This window comes from Triticum aestivum, chromosome 2B, assembly GCF_018294505.1.
Source record: "Triticum aestivum cultivar Chinese Spring chromosome 2B, IWGSC CS RefSeq v2.1, whole genome shotgun sequence".
In the NCBI taxonomy this organism is placed as follows: domain Eukaryota; kingdom Viridiplantae; phylum Streptophyta; class Magnoliopsida; order Poales; family Poaceae; genus Triticum; species Triticum aestivum.
In genome coordinates, this window is record NC_057798.1 from 768,182,203 (window position 1) to 768,187,197 (window position 4,995).

The window sequence follows — 4,995 nt, forward strand, 5'->3', positions numbered from 1 at the left end:
TGAGTAATTACCAACGAGATTCGATCAATATACGTACTCGGCCCCCCTATACTACAATCCTGGCTCCGCCACTGTGTGTAACGGAGTGTGTAACTAATTAGTGAGGTTGCTAGCTAAGCTAGCTACTCGTACTAGCTCGTAGTAGCACAGTGCGATTGGACCGATCGAAGTGCATAGCTATATATAGACATGCCAACCGTAAATAGTCAAGACAATTTCTCATCCTGGTTGATCGCGATCTGAAACCGCCGTGCTCACGGCGGGGCAGCATAGATACTGGACACAGCATTTCATACATGCAAGTGGTTAATCAAGGCAGGTACGTCCTAAGTAGCTTGTAGTGGACTTAAAAACGGCAGCGTAGGTGCATATAGACGTAAAAATAAAATATTTACACCTACGTAGTACTACTTGCAGCAGAGAGTCCTGTGGACGACGACTAGAGGAACGTTCTTTCGGCGACGCAGCAGAATTTGGTCTAGAAGACGGTGGCCGGCCTAAACCTATAGCCCTAGAGCTATTAGCTACACTGAAGCACCAGGTTGGCGCGGCGACGACGTCGTTGACGTCAGGCTGACGGCCGCCGATCGTTGTAGCTACGGCGAACTCTATGGCGGGAGAAAGAGAAGGGAGGCGTCAAAAGCGCGGGGCCCGGGGGGTGGCACGCGTGCCCGGAAAAAGCCAGCCGCCCACTCACCCCATCCACACACACACACACACACATCTATACTCAGCCTGAGCCTGAGCCAAGCCACACGCAGGAGCAGCAGCAATACAGCGTGCATGCAGTGCACTCCGCCCGCAAGCCAGCGCCACCACTCCAGTAGTCGGAGGCCGAGTCAAAAGGCCGGACAGGGACAGCGTCCGTCCGGCCGGAGCAGCGTTCGTCGATCGATCCATCGCCTCGTCGCGACAAGGATCCGTCCGCTCCGCCCGGCCGGTGTCCCCATCGATGACCCCCCACGTCGCTAGCTGCCACGTATCCACCAGCGACAAACCTTTGACCATCCGATCCGATCGGGAGATCATCATTCCGGGGTTCGGTAGAGGAGAAGAGGGTCAACTTTCTTTTCATTTCATCTCATTTCATTTCCTTCGCTGGACGCTGGACAGGCAGGAGTGTAGCAGTTCCACAGATGAATGGATTAATAGTACCACAAGCTAGGCGAGAAATCATTGGGGTTGGGAGGTCAACTTGTTGTTCATTCCATTCCCTGGCTAGCGTGCTAGCCAGACAGTGCAGCAGTTGCAGAGAAAAACTGATGGTAATAGAGTACTATTATATGTTCACAAAGGCAGACACTCGAATCTGTGATGAGCTAGTTAGCCTCAGTGTTTCTTCACCCAACAACTCGCAGAAAATAACACTAAGGATCGCGCGATCATGCATGACCTTTTGCCGTCCGTTGTGTTTTCGTTTAGGGATTGGTGGCTCGATGGCACGAGATAGAGTGGAAGATTATAGCCAACTAATTTAGCTAGATCGCGTCAGTTAGTCGCGTGCAATCAACCTCCTCCAGCGATCGGATCGACAGAGCACGTACATACCAAAGAGTTTCACTTGGCCATAACTTGTGGCTACCTAGGAGAGATAGGAACCATAATAATTTTAGAGCTCTTTTACGGTACCGGGTAATGAATACGGGCCCTCCATTCTGGAAGATCCAACGGCCCAAAGAGATATATACTGTTGGAATTGGTTTAGCAGTATAAAGACTGCACTGCTCGATCAACGTAAGCGGTATATGTGATTTGAGGGCAACTCGGGAAGATTTTTAAGTTTCAGCTCGTCAGATTGAGGCGCCCCACGCATTCTCCCTCGGCGAGCCGATCTCTCGTCCCTTCCTCGGCCAGCCTGTGCTCGTGGATCAGGCGCTCGGCGGCATGGCGCAGGTCTCGGCAGTCGGCACCCGACGTCTCGTGCCTACACCGGATGTGAGGGCAGAATGGCGCAGCTTCTCTTATTCGGCAGGCCGGATGTGAGGTACCCTCATCCCACAGGTGACAGGCGCTGACGGATAATTTAGTGTTCACCTTTGTAGAGAGTTGGGTCCAATGCAAATTCAGGTTTTAAGCTGCACTACTTGGTTCAGGCTGTTGGCAATTTCAGTGATGGGTTTGTTATTTCCTAGCAGCGGCAGCTAGCCCCTTGGAAGAAAGTTTTTGTCATCACTCAGTTTCTACGATGCAGCCAAATATGGATAACTGAACTTCTAATCCGTAACAAGGCGGCGGACGTTCGAGGCTTGTTGGAAGGTTACGGATTTGTGAGGCTACAAGAGGAGCATGCAGACAGTTAGATATGGATGGAGTGAACTAGCACGGCGGTGGTGAGGGGGAGTTAGATGGCCGGGGCGTGCAATATGGGAGACGGCGCATCTGGATTGAGTCGGCGGCGTTTTCTCTCGACAGTCGATAGCCATGACAGATTCCAGATACAAACTAATAAGAGTTTGGTTTTCTTTTAATGTGAAAAATTAGAGGTCTAAAATACCCTCGAGAATTGAGCGGTGAGATTAGGTATATACTGCTCCCTTTTCCGTGGCAGTATAGGGTACCATAAAAAAGCTCTAATTTTACTCGGTTGCTCGATCATGCATTGCACGTAGTACGTAGCCAGCCACGCCCATGCCCACGCACGCACTGATGATAGGCGTCGCGTCGACGTAGACAATTCGCCAGAGAAGAGAGATAGACGTGTAGACTCTCCATCTCTATCATTTGTTGGTGGGTCGATCGATCGAGTCGTAGACGGCAAGCCGCTGGCCCTGCCGTGCCGTGCGACCCAGGGAACTCCTACTACTGAGCCCGCCCCCCAGCCTCCCACGGAGAATCTCGGCCCGCCGCTTTCTGCTCTGCGACACACGGCGACACGGCCGGCGCGTGGGCGCGCGCACGGACACGGCGATCGACCAGAGCTAGTGCGCGCGCTGCGGCCGGCACATCACACCACGCGCTCTGTTTCACGTATGTACGTACTGTACGTCGCTGGCCGGTCCTGTGACACGTGCCACCGACGGCGACGCTGACCCGGCGCCGGGCAGACCGAGGCGACGGCCGGCGTCGATCCAACGCGTGCGTACGCGTCAGGGAGAGAAAAGCGAGAGGTGCTGATGATGATGTGCCGGCCTTACGAGTTACGATGGGACGCGGGGGCACGTGGGACGTCTCCGCTGTTAGGCTCGGCGTTGACACGGCGGGGCTGGGGAGCTATGACCTCTAGCTAGATCGTCGAGCATCTTTCTGATTTCGGGGGCCGGATGGATGGATCTGGTAGTAGTACCACTGATATTTTAGGAGTTGATTTAGTGGGTCAAAGCGTACGCTACCTGCCCTGACTTCCGATCGTCTACTTGATCAGTTTCTTTCTCCCGACAGCTGCCGAGATCTATGGCAGGCCAGACCCGAGCTTCTTTGGAGCCTAGCAAGCCACCGTGGCAAAGTGGGTTGGTTTCGTTGGTCTCTCCTTCGTTTCCATCGAAGCTAGCTCGCTAATGTGCTTACATGTGCGCCTAACACACATGTTCTAGTTAGGACTTGAGTGAGCATGCACGGGAGAGAAGATAACCCGTGACTGATCCGTCAAACAAGCAAGATGGTCAACCATCTCAGATGATCCAAATTAAGAGACCCCAAATCCGTTCTCATGCATGCATGTTGAGAACTTGTGATTCACAGGTCTAGACTAGCTAGCAAGGATCAAGCACCGCACCAGGAACACACTTGCCTGCAGCATTTCTACACGAATATTCTATAGCACTTTTTGCAGCACGCTTTGGTGTGTTTTTACCTGATGAGAACCCACCCACGCCGGCCGGCCCCTGTGTGTGCAGTGTGCACGTCATGCACACTCGTGGAACAGATGGATTAGATGCAGCTCACCGTTAACTGAACAATAACAATAACAACAACAGACAAGAGGCGTCTCCTGAAGGAGTTAGTGCACTAATAATACACCGCCTTTTTCCCGTCTTGTGAACTCCCCATCTCCCTTTAACGATGTGTGCGGTGTGAAACCAGGGCAAACTCTCCATCTGGCTCCCAGGGGGGTCAACACTCACTCGCTGGACCCCCAGTCCGGGTGGGCTCTGACGAAACCAGCCCAGCAGCGAGGCCCCAGCCGCGTTGCGCGCGTGACTGCGTTAGGTATGCTGGGCCAGGCGATGGGCCTGTGGAGCCAGTGTCCGTCGCAATCGCAGCCTGGGTGCACGGGTCAACCCCCTTTTGACCTTTCACTTTCTTTCACTTTCTTTCCGGTTGCGATCGGGAGAGGGAGAGAGCTTTGCCTCGAAATTCCAAGGGTCACTGTCGGAATTACCACATCAGTTCTCTGTGTGCTGATGGAAACATGATTGCGACGAGGGAAAACAATTCACGCATGGTGTTTTTGCAGTTCATGCCAGGCTTGGGGTTTATGCGGCCCGCTGATTCGCGTCCGAGGTTTAAGTACATTGTATATATTGTGCTATTAGGCTAACTAAGCTGTGTGGAGGCGATGTTGCCGCCGGTGAGCCGCCCGACGATCGCGGCCGTGACGCCCGCCGCACCATGCCGACCGTACTTTTGCATGTATGTCGTCCCTACGTACGTATGGCACGTCCATTTGCATGGTGGTTCCTAGCTTACTAGGCACTACCAACAGCAATGGGATGGAACTCTAGTGTCCATGTGCCGTACGTGGTGTTTTCGTGAGTTGCCACACAACGAGGCAGCTAGCTAGCTACATGCATGACTACATAGGAGTAGCCAGTTAGGTACTATAGTTTGTGTGCATGCACTCCAGTGCAAGGGCATGGCACTAGACGGAGGTCACGGAGCCAGTGCAAGCATGAAACGGTAGTTCGTTTTTCTCCAAATAATGCAAGCTCCATCTACGTACATGACCTTGATTCCATGCACGCATTTTATAGGGTCCATCGGTTGCCTGACAGTAGTACGTGGAATTTAGCTTTTTTTTTTAGACAAACGTGGAATTTAGCTGACAGTGTCCGGTTG